This window comes from Procambarus clarkii, chromosome 26 (genome assembly GCF_040958095.1).
Source record: "Procambarus clarkii isolate CNS0578487 chromosome 26, FALCON_Pclarkii_2.0, whole genome shotgun sequence".
Taxonomy (NCBI): Eukaryota; Metazoa; Arthropoda; class Malacostraca; order Decapoda; family Cambaridae; genus Procambarus; species Procambarus clarkii.
In genome coordinates this window covers 41,590,660-41,609,936 of record NC_091175.1, presented here as the reverse complement: position 1 = coordinate 41,609,936, position 19,277 = coordinate 41,590,660, and positions in this window count along the sequence as shown.

Below are 19,277 nucleotides of genomic sequence, written 5' to 3'. Positions count from 1 at the left end.
TTACCGTGGGTATTTACTAGACAGACCTAGAGGACGGGCAGTGATGCTACCACGTGTCGCACTCTTAATTTGTTTTGTTCACTTGTTAGACTAGTAACCTGGGTACGTTACACTATTTGGAAGAACACACACACACAGTGGGTACTCGGGGTGGGCCTACCTCCAAATGGCCCTTGTTTAAACACACACGACGGACTTATTTTGTGTATAATTTGTTCACTTGATATTAAGGTATGTTATCTTATTTTTTTTATAATTGACACAGGGTTTGCATAGAGAGATAAGCACTATGGGCACTGATTTCTTGATGTTTCAATAGCGAGGGATGTGATTTTTTTTGACGACTTGGCAACTATTGCCTAAGGACTCCTGGCACCATGTGGGCAGGCGTTGACTACACACGAATTTCACTTATTTTTTCTTGAACACAAACGGTCGGATGGCAATCACTATGGTATATATTGTTTAATATGTTGAGACACACTTTATAAGGTATCTGACTGTGTTTAGTTCCTGTATCACTGAAATATCCTATCCTTAATTTCATTACCTGTTCCTTTACTGTTGTTTTTCTCCTGATGTGGCTGTGCAGCAATTTAGGTTGAGTCTTTGCCTTGCTTGTAATGTCATTTTCGTATTGTCTTTTTGCCTCTCTTCTCAACCTGACATATTCATTCCTGGCACTCTGGTATCTTTCTCTGCTCTCACGTGTCCTGTTATTCCTATAGTTTCTCAATGCACTTTTACTTTGCTGCTTAGCTAGCCTACATCTCTGATTAAACCATGGGTTTCTCATCTACATTTCATTGTTTTCCTTTTAGACTAGGACAAACTTGTCTGCGTCCTCCTTACACTTCTGCGTGATGTAGTTCATCATGATGTGGGAGCTGGTCGGCCGAGCGGACAGCACACTGAACTTGTGATCCTGTGGTCATGCGTTCGATCCCAGGCGCCGGCGAGAAACAATGGGCAGAGTTTCTTTCACCCTATGCCCCTGTTACGTAGCAGTAAAATAGGTATCTGGGTGTTAGTCAACTGTCACGGGCTGCTTCCTGGGGGTGGAGGCCTGGTCGAGGCCCGGGCCGCGGGGACACTAAAAAGCCCCGAAATCATCTGAAGATCATGTCTTGGGCCGTCTTTCCCCTGAGCTCTGTATCCCATGTTATATCTGTTAGGATTTTCTTATCTCCTCATAGTTTCCACTTCGGAAAGCCATACTTTTGTTTTCAGTACCCCTCCTCGAGTTCAATAACCCTTCTTCAACCAGATATTCAAACACCTGTACACTGTGGTCGCTCATTCCTACTGGGGTCTCAAAACCGATTTCCCCTATGTCGGTGTCGTTCAGATTGAATGGGGCATATCATTATAAATCGTTATAAATTAAAAGTTGTTCAATTTGCTTATAAATTTATTTATGAAATGGTTATAGAAAGGGCTGCAACTGGTCCAAGTTTCACCATCACACCCTAAACAGAAAAGGAGAAAAAAAATACACAACGTATTATGCAACGAATGTTCAACATTCTCAAATAATCTCAGGGAACACATGTGTCAACTAAAATGTCTACTATGTGCTGTAGAAGCACAAACTCTTGTAATAATTGTAATATGTATGTGCAATATATTTATATGTAACAATTTTTTTTTTTTTCTTTTTTTTTTTTTTTTTTTTGGCCAATTTTTTTTATCGTTTGTTATCAAGGGATTTGCATGAAACTTGCACATCTTGCTCAATGGATGCCTATCTGCAAGGGTGCCAATTATGAACGAAATCTGTGGAAGTCAAGCTCAGCTACAGGTGGCCGAACTTGGATCTTTATTTTACTCTGGAAAGTAATTTACACCTTCAAAGTACTTCAGAGCTTTCATTTATTAATCAATTTACATGCAAATTACACCTTATATGTAGCGTTTGTGCTTCTACAACATGGCGTAGACATTTTAGTCCAAAGTCTATTTGTTGATTTTATAAGAATTTATAAATATCATATATTGCATATTTTTTAGAAGGATAACTTTGAATAATTATATTATTGCACTAAACACTTTTTTGATAAAACTGATCACTAGACTCCTTTATTATGTGCTAAATATAATATCTGAGTGTTATAGAAATGATTTTAGTTGACACATGTGTTCCCTGAAACTATTTGAAAATTCGTTGCATAATTCGTTGTGTATTTTTTTTCTCCTTTTCTGTTTAGGGTGTGATGGTGAAACTTGGACCAGCTGCAGCCCTTTCTATAACCATTTCATAAATACATTTATAAGCAAATTGAACCACTTTTAATTTTACAATAATATGCCCACTGAAGACGAGGTCGAGTCTCCCTGGTTCATCGTTTCCTCTCATCCTTGTGGGTTCCCTGACAAGGTTCATGGGGGTGGGGCAGAATGGAGGGCTTGGGGATTGGGGAGAAGGGAGGGCATAGGTGTGTGTGTGTGTGTATTCACCTAATTGTACTCACCTAATTGTGCTTGCGGGGGTTGAGCTCTGGCTCTTTGGTCCCGCCTCTCAACCGCCAATCAACTGGAGTACAGATTCCTGAGCCTACTGGGCTCTATCATATCTACATTTGAAACTGTGTATGGAGTCAGCCTCCACCACATCACTTCCTAGTGCATTCCATTTACTAACTACTCTGACACTGAAAAAGTTCTTTCTAATGTCTCTGTGGCTCATTTGGGTACTCAGCTTCCACCTGTGTCCCCTTGTTCGCGTCCCTCCAGTGTTGAATAATTCATCCTTGCTTACCCGGTCGATTCCCCTGAGGATTTTGTAGATTGTGATCATGTCCCCCCTTACTCTTCTGTCTTCCAGTGTCGTAAGGTGCATTTCCCGCAGCCTTTCCTCATAACTCATGCCTCTTAGTTCTGGGACTAGTCTAGTAGCATACCTTTGGACTTTTTCCAGCTTCGTCTTGTGCTTGACAAGGTACGGGCTCCATGCTGGGGCCGCATACTCCAGGATTGGTCTTACTTATGTTGTGTACAAGATTCTGAATGATTCCTTACACAGGTTCCTGAACGCCGTTCTGATGTTAGCCAGCCTCGCATATGCCGCAGACGTTATTCTCTTTATGTGGGCTTCAGGAGACAGGTTTGGTGTGATATCAATTCCTAGATCTTTCTCTCTGTCTGTTTCATTAAGTACTTCATCTCCTATTCTGTATCCTGTGTCCACTGCCTAGTTTCATTACTTTGCATTTACTCGGGTTGAACTTCAACAGCCATTTGTTGGACCATTCACTCAGTCTATCTAGGTCATCTTGTAGCCTCCTATTATCATCCTCTGTTTCAATCCTCCTCATAATTTTTGCATCGTCGGCAAACATTGAGAGTAACGAATCTATACCCTCTGGGAGATCATTTACATATATCAGAAACAGTATAGGTCCAAGGACTGACCCCTGCGGGACTCCACTTGTAACGTCTCGCCAATCTGAGACCTCACCCCTCACGCAGACTCGTTGTCTCCTGTTGCTTAGGTACTCCTCTATCCACCGGAGTACCTTCCCTTTCACTCCAGCCTGCGTCTCAGACTTTCGCACTAGCCTCTTGTGTGGTACTGTATCAAAGGCTTTCTGACACTCCAAAAATATGCAGTCTGCCCACCCTTCTCTTTCTTGCCTTATTTTTGTTGCCTTATTTGTGTGTGTGTGTACTCACCTAGTTGTACTCACCTAGTTGTGTCTGCAGGATCGAGCATTGACTCTTGGATCCCGCCTTTCGAGCATCGGTTGTTTACAGCAATGACTCCTGTCCCATTTCCCTATCATACCTGGTTTTAAAATTATGAATAGTATTTGCTTCCACAACCTGTTCCTGAAGTGCATTCCATTTCCCCACTACTCTCACGCTAAAAGAAAACTTCCTAACATCTCTGTGACTCATCTGAGTTTCAAGCTTCCATCCATGTCCCCTCGTTCTGTTACTATTCCGTGTGAACATTTCGTCTATGTCTACCCTGTCAATCCCTCTGAGTATCTTATACGTTCCTATCATGTCCCCCCTCTCCCTTCTTCTTTCTAGTTTCGTAAGGCACAGTTCCCTCAGTCGCTCCTCATACCCCATCCCTCGTAGCTCTGGGACGAGTCTCGTTGCAAACCTCTGAACCTTTTCCAGTTTCATTATATGCTTCTTCTGATGGGGACTCCATGATGAGGCGGCATACTCTAAGACTGGCCTTACGTAGGCAGTGTAAAGCGCCCTAAATGCCTCCTTACTTTGGTTTCTGAATGATGTTCTAACTTTTGCCAGTGTAGAGTACGCTGCTGTCGTTATCCTATTTATATGTGCCTCAGGAGATAGATTAGGTGTTACATCCACCCCCAGGTCTCTTTCACGCGTCGTTACAGGTAGGCTGTTCCCCTTCATTGTGTACTGTCCCTTTGGTCTCCTATCTCCTAGTCCCATTTCCATAACTTTACATTTGCTCGTGTTGAATTCCAGTAGCCATTTCTCTGACCATCTCTGCAACCTGTTCAGGTCCTCTTGGAGGATCCTGCAATCCTCATCTGTCACAACTCTTCTCATCAACTTTGCGTCATCCGCAAACATCGACATGTAGGACTCTACGTCTGTAAACATGTCGTTAACATATACAAGAAATAGAATTGGTCCCAGCACCGATCCTTGTGGTACTTCACTTGTTACTGTTCGCCAGTCCGACTTCTCGCCCCTTACCGTAACTCTTTGGCTCCTTCCTGTTAGGTAGTTCCTTATCCATGCTAGGACCTTTCCCCCCACCCCCGCCTGCCTCTCGAGCTTGAACAGCAGTCTCATGTGCGGTACTGTATCAAAGGCTTTTTGGCAGTCCAGAAATATGCAGTCTGCCCAACCATCTCTGTCCTGTCTTATCCTCGTTATTTTATCATAGAATTCCAGAAGGTTTGTTAGGCACGATTTCCCTGTCCAGAACCCATGTTGATGTTTGTTCACAAACCTAATGTTCTCCAGGTGTGCAACCAGTCGTAGCCTAATTATTCTTTCCAGTATTTTACAGGGGATGCTTGTCAGTGATACAGGTCTATAGTTAAGTGCCTCCTCCCTATCACCTTTCATGAAGATCGGCACGACATTTGCCTTCTTCCAGCAACTGGGCAATTCTCCTGACATAAGTGACTCATTAAAGATAATTGCCAGAGGCACGCTGAGGGCCTGTGCTGCTTCTTTTAGTATCCACGGTGATACTTTGTCTGGTCCAACTGCTTTAGTTGCATCTAGAGTTGTCAACTGTTTCATTACCTCCTCTGCTGTCACCTCTATATCTAATAGTCTTTCATCTAGGGTAACCCCTTCCAGCAAAGGGAGCTGCTCAGGCTCTGTAGTGAACACTCCATGGAAACTGGCATTCAGTGCCTCGCAGATTTCCTTGTCACTTTCAGTATATGCCCCCTCTGTCTTCCTTAGTCTTGTCACTTGGTCGTTCACCGACATTTTTCTTCTTATATGACTGTGTAGTAACTTAGGTTGTTTTTTCGCTTTGATTGCAATATCGTTCTCATAGTCCCTTTCCGATGTTCGTCTTATGTTAATGTAATCGTTCCTAGCTCTGTTGTATCTGATCCTGTTGTCCTCTGTTCTTTGTCTTCTGTACTTCCTCCACTCCCGCCTGCTGGCCATTTTTGCTTCCTGACACTGTCTATTAAACCATGGGTTATTATATTCCTTCTTATTTTTTCCCTTTACCGTTGGTATAAATCTCTCTTCGGCCTCCTGGCATTTCTGTATGACTAGGTCCATCATATCTTGGACTGTTTTTCCTATAATTTCTTCCTCCCACTGCACTTCACCCAGATAGTCCCTTATCCTCATATAGTCCCCTTTCCTGTAGTCAGCTCTCCTTTCCCAGATCTCTTGTCCCATGGTCATAAGTTTGAATTCCATCATGTAGTCAAAGACTAGGACACAATGGTCACTGGCCCCTAGAGGTATTTCATGCTCTAAATTCTCGATATCTTCTACGTTCTGGGTGAAAATCAGGTCTAATAGGCTCGGTGCATCTCCTCCTCTTTCCCTTGTGTCTTCCTTCACATGTTGTGTCAGGAAATTCCTGTCTATAACATCTACTAATTTTGCTCCCCACGTTTCGTCCCCTCCATGGGGATTCCTTGATTCCCACTTTATCTCTCCATGATTTAGGTCCCCCATGATCAGCAGCTTCGCTCTCATTCTGTGGTCTAGTGTTGCTGCCTTCTGCAGTTCATCTATACATGCTTTGTTGTTGTCATCATACTCCTGCCTGGGTCTTCTACTGTTTGGTGGGGGATTGTAGATTACCAAGATCACAATCTTCCTGCTATCTAGTGTCAGAGTTCCATGTATGAAGCTTGTGCACTCATTGGTAACTCGATTTCCCAGGTCTTCAAACTTCCATTTCCGCTTTATTAGGAGTGCTACTCCCCCTCCCTGTCTCTGTGTCCTCTCTTTTCGTATCACCTGGTACCCTTCAGGAAAGATTGCATCTGAGATCATGTCATTAATTTTAGTTTCCACAATTGCAACTATGTCAGGATCTGCTTCACTCTTTCTTTTATCTCTTCTGCTTTATTAGATACCCCATCAGCATTGGTGTACCAAACCTTGAGATTCTTCATGGAAACTCTTGTACCAGAGTTCTCCCTTTCTCTGGGGGTCTGGGGGGGTCTGGGGGGGGTCTGGGGGATGACTGGGGCGGGGGGGGATCCGGGGGATGTCCGGGAGGATCCGGGGGGGTGTCGGGTGTGTGTGTGTGTGTGTGTGTTTACTAGTTGTGTTTTTGCGGGGGTTGAGCTTTGCTCTTTCGGCCCGCCTCTCAACTGTCAATCAACTGTTTACTAACTACTTTTTTTTTTTTTTTTTTTTTTTTCACACCACACACACACACCCCAGGAAGCAGCCCGTTACAGCTGACTAACTCCCAGGTACCTATTTACTGCTAGATAACAGGGGCACTTAGGGTGAAAGAAACTTTGCCCATTTGTTTCTGCCTCGTGCGGGAATCGAACCCGCGCCACAGAATTACGAGTCCTGCGCGCTATCCACCAGGCTACGAGGCCCCCTTGTGTGTGTGTGTGTGTGTGTGTGTGTGTGTGTGTGTGTATGTGTGTGTATGTGTGTGTGTGTGTGTGTGTGTGTGTGTGTGTGTGTGTGTGTGTGTGTGTGTGTGTGTGTGTGTGTGTGTGTGTGTGTGTGTGTGTGTGTGTGTGTGTGTGTGTGTGTGTGTGTGTGTGTTTGTGTGTGTGAGAGACAGAGACAGAGGTATGTATATATATTGTCAGCTAGGCAGAGCTCACATATGTCTTTCTACCGCTTAAGGGATTATGTTTGTCAGCAACAAATGTTGTAAATGGGGATGTTACTCTTTTATGGCAATACTGATGATCGTGTTGGGATTTCCAGGCTTGTGTAGTAACGCCAGTGATGGAGGTGTTTATTGTGGTTGGAAATTCTGGTGAAGGAGTTTTGTGGCTCTGTTTGTGGCAACACTGGTGGAGCGTGGTGGTGTTGCTGTATGTGGCAACAACTGGTTGTGGCTCTGTGGCAACACTGGTGGAGCGAGGCGGTGTTGCTGTATGTGGCAACAACTGGTTGTGGCTCTGTGGCAACACTGGTGGAGCGTGGAGGTGTTGCTGTATGTGGCAACAACTGGTTGTGGCTCTGTGGCAACACTGGTGGAGCGTGGCGGTGTTGCTGTATGTGGCAACAACTGGTTATGGCTCTGTGGCAACACTGGTGGAGCGTGGCGGTGTTGCTGTATGTGTCAACAACTGGTTGTGGCTCTGTGGCAACACTGGTGGAGCGTGGCGGTGTTGCTGTATGTGTCAACAACTGGTTGTGGCTCTGTGGCAACACTGGTGGAGCGTGGCGGTGTTGCTGTATGTGGCAACAATAACAGGCATGTACACCTGCCTGCCTCCCCCTGTATACATGTACACATGTCCCCCCCCTGTATACATGTACACCTGTCCCCCCTGTATATATGTACACCTGCCCCCCCTGTATACATGTACACCTGTCCCCCCCCTGTATACATGTACACCTGTCCCCCCTGTATACATGTTCACCTGCCCCCCCTGTATACATGTACACCTGCCCACCCTGTATACATGTACACCTGTCTCCCCTGTATACATGTACACCTGTCCCCCTGTATACATGTACACCTGCCCCCCCCCGTATACATGTACACCTGTCCCCCCCTGTATACATGTACACCTGTCCCCCCTGTATACATGTACACCTGTCCCCCTGTATACATGTACACCTGCCCCCCTGTATACATTGTGACGATAATCTCTTTCAAGAGAGATTGAGCCTGCTCTTCCCTACATCATTACATCAAAGTACAAGATACTATATAGAAGATACGTCCACCAGTATCGCCAAACGTTTTGCTCAGAGAGCAAATCGTACCCAGCACACCCCAACACCTGGCCACCGCCGTAACCAGCAAACTGCTCATCCTCTGCCTGCCTGTTGCTGATTGGCTGGTGTCTCGTCGCACCTGCCCTCCGCTACCACCACAAGTCGACGTCTGGGCTGCAGTGCACCAGTCTCGTCAGAATATCTTTGTGCTCCATGCAGTTGACATCTCTCGCTGGTAGACTAAGCCTTGGCTTTCGTGTACTAAGGGAGGTGGCAGCTTGAAGCCAGTATTCCAAAACCCATTACATATTTTATTTTGCTATCACTGTAACTTACTTGTCTTAGCGTAACTTTTCATTTGCCAGTGATTATTCATGTTATTTTGTTTGTTGACTTGTCCTGCATATTTTATGAGTACCTTTATTCATGTCTTGTTTTCTAGAGTAATTAAAATTTCATTGTTTATATACTTGTGTTTTGTGTGTCTTCCCATTACCTTACCACAGACGAAAAGACAAACTTTTCTCTTTTTCTTTTGTGATGTGACGAGGCCCTGCCCCCAGCTTTTGAAACAGCCGAACACCAACGCTTTACCGTCACAACATGTACACCTGTCCCCCCTGTATACATGTACACCTGCCCCCCCTGTATACATGTACACCTGTCCCCCCTGTATACATGTACACCTGTCCCCCCTATATACATGTACACCTGCCCCCCTGTATACATGTACACCTGCCCCCCCTGTATACATGTACACCTGGCCCCCCTGTATACATGTACACCTGTCCCCCCCTGTACTCACCTAGTTGTACTCACCTAGTTGTGTTTGCGGGGGTTGAGCTCTGGCTCTTTGGTCCCGCCTCTCAACCGTCAATCAACAGGTGTACAGATTCCTGAGCCTATCGGGCTCTGTCATATCTACACTTGAAACTGTGTATGGAGTCAGCCTCCACCACATCACCCCCTAATGCATTCCATTTGTCAACCACTCTGACACTAAAAAAGTTCTTTCTAATATCTCTGTGGCTCATTTGGGCACTCAGTTTCCACCTGTGTCCCCTTGTGCGTGTTCCCCTTGTGTTAAATAGACTGTCTTTATCTACCCTATCAATCCCCTTCAGAATCTTGAATGTGGTGATCATGTCCCCCCTAACTCTTCTGTCTTCCAGCGAAGTGAGGTTTAATTCCCGTAGTCTCTCCTCGTAGCTCATACCTCTCAGCTCGGGTACTAGTCTGGTGGCAAACCTTTGAACCTTTTCCAGTTTAGTCTTATCCTTGACTAGATATGGACTCCATGCTGGGGCTGCATACTCCAGGATTGGCCTGACATATGTGGTATACAAAGTTCTGAATGATTCTTTACACAAGTTTCTGAATGCCGTTCGTATGTTGGCCAGCCTGGCATATGCCGCTGATGTTATCCGCTTGATATGTGCTGCAGGAGACAGGTCTGGCGTGATATCAACCCCCAAGTCTTTTTCCTTCTCTGACTCCTGAAGAATTTCCTCTCCCAGATGATACCTTGTATCTGGCCTCCTGCTCCCTACACCTATCTTCATTACATTACATTTGGTTGGGTTAAACTCTAACAACCATTTGTTCGACCATTCCTTCAGCTTGTCTAGGTCTTCTTGAAGCCTCAAACAGTCCTCTTCTGTTTTAATCCTTCTCATAATTTTAGCATCGTCCGCAAACATTGAGAGAAATGAATCGATACCCTCCGGGAGATCATTTACATATATCAGAAACAAGATAGGACCGAGTACAGAGCCCTGTGGGACTCCACTGGTGACTTCACGCCAATCGGAGGTCTCACCCCTCACCGTAACTCTCTGCTTCCTATTGCTTAGATACTCCCTTATCCACTGGAGCACCTTACCAGCTACACCTGCCTGTCTCTCCAGCTTATGTACCAGCCTCTTATGCGGTACTGTGTCAAAGGCTTTCCGACAATCCAAGAAAATGCAGTCCGCCCAGCCCTCTCTTTCTTGCTTAATCTGTGTCACCTGATCGTAGAATTCTATCAAGCCTGTAAGGCAAGATTTACCCTCCCTGAATCCATGTTGGCGATTTGTCACGAAGTCCCTTCTCTCCAGATGTGTTACCAGGTTTTTTCTCACGATCTTCTCCATCACCTTGCATGGTATACAAGTCAAGGACACTGGCCTGTAGTTCAGTGCCTCTTGTCTGTCGCCCTTTTTGTATATTGGGACCACATTCGCCGTCTTCCATATTTCTGGTAGGTCTCCCGTCTCTAGTGATTTACTATACACTATGGAGAGTGGCAAGCAAAGTGCCTCTGCACACTCTTTCAGTACCCATGGTGAGATCCCATCTGGACCAACCGCCTTTCTAACATCCAGATCCAGCAGGTGTCTCTTGACCTCCTCTCTCGTAATTTCGAACTCCTCCAAGGCCGCCTGGTTTACCTCCCTTTCTCCTAGCACAGTGACCTCACCCTGTTCTATTGTGAAGACCTCCTGGAACCTCTTGTTGAGTTCCTCACACACCTCTCTGTCATTCTCTGTATACCTGTCCTCGCCTGTTCTAAGTTTCAATACCTGTTCTTTCACTGTTGTTTTCCTTCTGATGTGACTGTGGAGTAGCTTTGGTTCGGTCTTGGCTTTGTTTGCTATATCATTTTCAAAAATTTTCTCTGCTTCTCTTCTCACCCTGACGTACTCATTCCTGGTTCTCTGGTATCTCTCCCTGCTTTCTGGTGTTCTGTTATTCCGGAAGTTCCTCCACGCCTTCTTGTTCAGTTTCTTCGCTTCCATACATGCCCTATTATACCATGGATTCTTTTGTTGCTTCTCGGATTTTTCCCTTTGGGCCGGGATGAACCTGTTTACTGCCTCCTGACACTTTTGGGTAACATAGTCCATCATACCCTGTACAGACTTGTCTCTGAGGTCTGTGTCCCAAGGTATTTCACTTAGGAAACTTCTCATCTGTTCATAATTCCCCTTTCGGTATGCCAGCCTTTTGATTCCTAGTTCTTTTTGGGGGGAGATAAGTCCTAGCTCTACCAGGTACTCAAAGTTCAATACACTGTGGTCACTCATTCCCAAGGGCGCTTCCATCTTAACTTCCCTTATATCCCATTCATTTAGGGTAAATATCAAATCAAGCATTGCTGGTTCATCTTCTCCTCTCATTCTTGTTGGCTCTTTGGTATGCTGGCTTAGAAAGTTTCTTGTTGCCACGTCCAGCAGCTTAGCTCTCCATGTTTCTGGTCCTCCATGCGGGTCTCTGTTCTTCCAATCTATCTTCCCATGGTTGAAGTCTCCCATAATTAGTAGTCCAGATCCATTCCTGCTAGCAACAGAAGCTGCTCTTTCTATTATGTTAATGGTGGCCATGTTGTTTCTATCATATTCCTGTCTAGGTCTTCTGTCATTTGGTGGTGGATTATATATGACTGCGACTATAATTTTTTTCCCTCCATTTGTTACAGTACCTGCTATGTAGTCACTGAAACCTTCACAGCCCTGAATATCCATCTCCTCAAAATCCCTGTGTACATGTACACCTGCCCCCCCCTGTAGACATGTACACCTGTCCCCCCTGTATACATGTACACCTGCCCCCCTGAATACATGTACACCTGCCTCCTGTATATGTACACCTGCCCCCTGTATATATGTACACCTGCCCCCTATATATATGTACACCTGTCCCCTGTATATATGTACACCTGCCCCCTGTATATATGTACATCTGCCCCTATATATATGTACACCTGTCGCCCCTGTATATATGTACACCTGTCCCCTGTATATATGAACACCTGCCCCCCTGTATATATGTACACCTGCCCCCCTCTGTCTATATGTACACCTTCCCCCTGTATATATGTACATCTGCCCCCTGTATATATGTACACCTTCCCCACTGTATATATGTACACCTGCCCCCCTGTATATATGTACACCTGCCCCCTCTATATATGTACACCTGCCCTCCTGTACATATGTACACCTGCCCCCTGTATATATGTACACCTGCCCGCTGTATATGTACACCTGCCCCCTGTATATATGTACACCTGCCCCCCCCTGTATATATGTACACCTGCCCCCCCCTGTATATATGTACACCTGCCCCCCCCTGTATATATGTACACCTGCCCACTGTATATATATATATATATATATATATATATATATATATATATATATATATATATATATATATATATATATATATATATATATATATATATATATATATATATATATATATGTATATATAATATATATATATATATATATATATATGTATATTAGTATATTTTGGTAGCAGTCTTTCCTGTAGACATATATTATTAAATATGACCGAAAAAGTAAGATTAATAATTCTAACACGAATTTTCTCAATCTTACGTATATTTCTTTTCACTGTTGGTGGTAATTCAAAAATCAATTCTCCAAAATTCATTTTTATTTCTAGTCTGACGCGACACTTGAGCGCGTTTCGTAAAACTTATTACATTTTCAGACTTTAGTTTAAACATACACAACTGAATAGAACTTACACATCTCCAATTTGTTTATATCTACATTTGAGTGAGGTGGATGGGGTGAGGTGGTATTTAATAAGGTATTAATTTCATCAACACAAGACAGAACACGAAACAATGGGTATTGAATAGAAGTGATTGTAGAAAGCCTATTGGTCCATATTTCTTGATGCTTCTATATTGGAGCGGAGTCTTGAGGTGGGTAGAATATAGTTGTGCATTAATTGGCTGTTGATTGCTGGTGTTGACTTCTTGATGTGTAGTGCCTCGCAAACGTCAAGCCTCCTGCTATCGCTGTATCTATCGATGTGTTGTTTACTAGGATTTCTCTGGCGACGGTTTGGTTGTGGGAAGAGATTATATGTTCCTTAATGGAGGTCTGTTGCTTATGCATCGTTAAACACCTAGAAAGAGATGTTGTTGTCTTGCCTATATACTGGGTTTTTTGGAGCTTACAGTCCCCAAGAGGGCATTTGAAGGCATAGACGACGTTGGTCTCTTTTAAAGCGTTCTGTTTTGTGTCTGGAGAGTTTCTCATGAGTAGGCTGGCCGTTTTTCTGGTTTTATAGTAAATCGTCAGTTGTATCCTCTGATTTTTGTCTGTAGGGATAACGTTTCTATTAACAATATATTTCTGGCGCATATCTGGCGAAAATGAACCTCATACTCTCTGACCAAACTAAATTCCAAAGGGTAACGAAGGACACTACAGCCGAATTGAAAACAAAGGTCAACAAATTAATCGAAACTGTGAACGCCAAGAAATCAGGACTCCACCTACCAAAGATTATTGGGGAATATAAACCTGGATATGCGTGTGGAAATGTCAAGACACACAAGCCTGGAAACCCACTTCGGCCAATCATTAGCCAGATACTCACACCCACGTACAGACTAGCGAAGCGACTCAACGGCCTGCTGACTCCTTATGTCCCTTGCGCCTTCAGCCTGAAGTCGCGAAAGGAATTTGTTGACTTACTGCGGGGCACACGGGCCACAGGAATAAGAGCCTCGTTGGACGTAGAATCGCTGTTCACCAACGTACCAGTGGACGAGACAATCGGGATGATAGCCGACAGAGTGTATCGTGATCCAGCCTGTACTCCTCTTGACATACCAGAAAATATCCTAAGGAAACTACTCCAAGCTTGTACTAAAGAGGCACCCTTCTTGAGCCCGGATGGGCACATGTATAAGCAAGTAGATGGGGTCGCCATGGGTTCTCCCCTAGGTGTCCTGTTTGCAAACTTCTACATGCGTACCATCGAGCAAAAAGTCTTAGTCGACATGAACTTGAAACCGGCCATATACTGCAGGTATGTTGACATTTTTACACAGGTACCTGATGTCAGACATCTGCAGGAGCTGAAGGAGGCATTTGAGCGGAGTTCCGTGCTGCGTTTCACTTACGAGATGGAAAAGGATGGGAAGCTGCCCTTTCTAGATGTAACAGTCATGGAAAAGAGCGGAGGTTTCCACACCGCAGTCTACACTAAGGAAACGAACATAGGAATGTGCCTAAATGCCAAAAGCGACTGCCCAGATAGGTACAAGAGGAGTGTTGTTAACGCATATGTCGACCGTGCTCTCAGCCACAGCTCAGAATGGAAGCAAGTCGACGAAGAACTCTGTAGGGTAAGGCAGGTCCTAGTCAACAACGGCTTCTCCAATGGTTTCGTTGAAGACATCATAAGAAGGAAAGTGAAACGCCATGCAACCTCTGAAGAGACAACCAACACAACACCTATACCCCCTATTAGACTATTTTACAGGAACTTCTTTTCCACAGCTCATAAAACGGAGGAAAGGGTCCTGAAAGATATTGTTAATAGAAACGTTATCCCTACAGACAAAAATCAAAGGATACAACTGACGATTTACTATAAAACCAGAAAAACGGCCAGCCTACTCATGAGAAACTCTCCAGACACTGTGGGAACCGACCTGTGAGATTTATATTTATTTAATTTATATGAATTTATATTTACGTTAATTTATATACTTCGATAGCAATTTGTATAATGATAAGTGGACTGTATTTCTGCAATAATCTCTTAATCTCACAAATCGATCCTCTACACATTAGGGGGGGTTATTAAATTAATATATATGCAGCCAATCAAACTACAGTAATAGCTACATACATTGATGAGGTTCCTTATCTTATAGTACAGCAGGTTAGTCCACCAGGTATAACTAGGGTGTAGACACCAAATTATCCTCTTTGAGGTAGCTTCCATATCACCCAGGTAACTGGTGCACAAACTCTTCCTCGTCTTGACCTGTCAAAAGGGCGCTAACTGTGAAGCCAGAATCCTATATATGACAAGTTATATCGGAGAAAACACTATACAGTACATGGAACATTAAAGACCTGGCTTAATTACCTTTAGTTTGAGGCTTCCACGTGATCTAACCGGGTCACCCTATATCCTGACATTAATGGCCATAAATGAATGATAAACGGGTTTCGGATAGACTTAACTTGAATTGTAGACATCGTGTTGGAGATGGTACCTTTGGTTTCCATAACACTACGTCCAAGTAAATTAGCAGGAGCCGAATTTGCTCCCGTGTGAGCCTCTGGTCTAGTATAAAACAATGACTGTTTAACACTCCATACTATTGACGTTACTGGCCGACAATGTCCAGAATGATAGGAGCCGAATTTGCTCCACACGTCTCGGAGGTGACACAACAATGGCTCCCTCCTTCCTCCCGACGCCTGGCCTACTTTGTCCAGATTTCAGAAAGTGATAGAAGGGTCACATTTACTCTACTTTAATATTGATAATTAAGTTAATTTATATAAGATGTTTTTATGATGGTAAAGTCCAAAGACTAATGTATTTAAGAATAATTCCCAGCAGAATAGCTGGTCAATTTATAATGGTATGTGGTGATGATATCCCGTTTTCTTTAGATGGTAATTCCACTACAAGTTACGTTTTCTATGGGTAACTTGTTTATACAACACAGCTATTATCTGTATGATATATTAAATGGTGTCGGATTTTCCGACATAATTCCCCAGGGGGCTGCTCACGGGTCGAAGTCCTGTTTAGAACAGACGAACACCGATACTCCTCCTTCGAATTATTACATTAATTTGATGTTAGTAGTTAGTAATCACACATTTGTGTGTCTGTTCGTACAGGACGGATGTCCCGTACTAGAGTTGCAGGGGTTAGAAGTCTAATGCAATTTCATTTCCCTGTCAACTCTTGAAAGGCTAATATTCAAGCCTTATTACATATTATTTAACCCAGAAGACTGGATGTGATCAAGTACTACAGTCAAGTATGATTCAGGGACTGCAGTGAGATCAGTGACATTAGATATAACTTGAAGTTTCTTCAGGTAACTGGTCACTGATATATAAACACTGAGGCCCATGGAATACATCTTGATTAAATAATAAATGTATCAAATCAGTCATCAGATTTATTGGGGTTTAATTTAGTTAATTGATTCAGAAGATTGAATAGCTCATCATTAAAGTAAAGTATGGTTCTGGGACTGCAGTGGGATCAGTGACATTGGTCGCAGTGACTTGTAGCTGTTTTAGGCTACTGTTCACTGATTTGCCACTGAGGCCTCATGAACTCATCTTCAGCTTTAAATGATGATACTAACATCAACCTCTGTTGCTATAGTCAGCTGTAATCTCCTTAGTATAATGCTACTGGAGAAATATAATCAGCTGACAAATTTAAATTTCTACTGGTATTGTTTATCTGCAGGCATAGGTCTCCTCAGGCTTGATACTGGGCCTGAGAGTAATTTACCTCCTGCAGAGTTTAACATGGTTATACCCTGATATTTAGTAGGGCTACCGATGAATCGATGACAATAGTCTGTCCCAACAAGGAGACCGAAGTCAGTGAGGTGATCAGACTTAATATTATCTGCCAATTTTATTCCTCTATTTCTCAGGAATTTGGCTGTTGCTCTCAGACCTTGAACTTGTAGGTCTACTGGTATTTTGTCCACCACAATGGCTTGTACTCGACAGACGTACCTGCCTAAGCGTACTGATGGTTGTACCACCTGGTAGACTTGAGGTCCTGCATCTGTTACAAACCCTGAGATGTTGAATGACATCTGGGCTACAGGCCTTAATTGTAATTCATCTGCCAACTTTTTAGTGATATATGTTCTCTGGGATCCTTGGTCAAACAACCCACGGGTATGGACCTTGGCCCTCTTATTCAGGATGGTAATTTGGGCAGTAGGCAAAGTCGTATTACCTTTAGACTTTGCCGATTGGACACTCTTTGTTTGTTGCACCTTGCAGTACTGTACTGTGGTGGGAATGCTATCTTCCACCTTGGGTCTTGAATACGTTAATTTCGTATATTTGCACAGTGCTGCATGGTGCCTACCTCTTCTACACCTGTTGCAGGTGTTGAATTGGGTATCACAATAGTCTATGTTGTGTGACTTGAGACACCTTGCACATCTCCCTAATTCCTGGAGTCGCTCCATACGAGTGTCTCTGGTTGGATAATTAGCACAACAGTATGTTGAATGTTTCTTTTTGCAGAACATACATGTTCCATAGCTTCCTGTACCCTTTGGTGTCATGTTCTTGGATGACACAGTAACTATAGGCTTGGAAGGTCCCACTGCATATACGCCCACACTGCTACTGTTCCACTTTGGTGTTGAATTATATTGTCTAGATTGATTTGGAGTACCTTTGGTACTCTGTGGTTTACTGTTATTGGTTTCTGAGGGTTTACTTGGTGGTTTTAATTTGTCATGTGTTCGTAATTGATGAACTACTGACTTTAAACCTTCAGATATTTCATTCATGGATAAGATGCTTTTATTGTAATGAGCACTTATTTGTCTCAATATGTCCCTAGGTATTTTCTCCTGGACAATTATTTTCAAGACCCACTCAGCCCCGTTTGTATCTGCTGTCAGGCTGAGGGCATTGATCAATGATTCTACCTCCAGCTTGAAGACTTGGAGTGAATCAGCTGAAGCCTCCGGTGGGGGTAAATGCAACAGCTCATGAACTAAATGTGATGTTCTTACTTCTGGATCAGCATAATTATCCTTGAGGAGTTTTACTGCCAGATCATAGCCGTCATTAGTTAATCTCAGATGGGATACTACTGTTTTAGCCTCACCTGATAATTGGCCTTGTAAATAAGAGAATTTACTACTCTTTGGTAAAGATTGTTTTGAGTCTACAAGGTCAACGAATTTGTTCCAAAATTCGTCCCAATCTTCCTCATCTTTTCCTGAGAAAGTGGGTAAATTAATTGGAGGGAGTCGAGCTTCTGCTTGACTCGTATTAGATGCAACTGTTGTTGTTGTTGCTGCCTTGTTCTGGGCAATTAATTTGACATAAGGCTGTAATGTGGCTTGAGTCTGATCTTCATAATTCGCAAGATCAACCATAATGTCGTCTATTTCTGTTTCTGATAAATTGGTGTTGGCAAGTTCAGCCACATATGTTGCTATTTGACATTTGATTTGCTCAAATTTACCTGCAGCTGCTTGATAATAGCTTTCCAGGTCAGCATAATCAACTGTTGATTGTTGTGACAAATCTTCACATTTCTTGATCTGTCTTGTTAAGTGGCCTTTAAGACCTGCAAGGGTTCTTTTCATTCTCCCTGCATTATCCATACTGGCTCGTTGGTGAAGCCTTGTGGGACTTGTACTTGGGCTGCTCATAATACTGAACAAACACTAATGGTAGCCTAGGGTAAATTCTGCACTCACTAGGCAATAATCCTACCTCTACTAGAGGTTAGCACTTAAAATTAATACACATTATATATATACAATCATACACACTAATGATTTGAGTGATAAACCAGTGTCACTGGAAGTACCTTTAGGTTAGCTCTTCTATATCACCCTAGGATGGTAGAGACACTAATTAATCACTCAAAGGTGTAATGATCATAAGTAAATTATTATATATACAACTCAACTCGTGTTGATAAAAATTACACCCAAAATAGGGTCTGGACCATTCATTAATGGTGTTAGGTTAATCAATATAGTACAACTGACTATGGTAATAATGGGACTAGGATGAACAATAATAGTTCAACTAGTCAATGGTTAATATCCTACCCTGTTGTGGGTTGGCAATTAGTAAATATTATACTGTGATCACTAGTGCAATATATATTAAATAATTCTCTATTTTGGAGAAATAATATACAGAATTATTGATAATAGCCTCTTAATTAGCCTCTATGAAACTTCTAATATTATCAAGAAGTATTAAATATTATTAGTGACCTCGCGAAATAAACTCCACAAAATTCGTAGATAATCTCTCGCGAAATGTAACACCACGAAATCCGTGAACAATCTCGCGAAGACACAGTCACTAATTTGGCTGGTTTCTATATTAGCGCTGTCATTT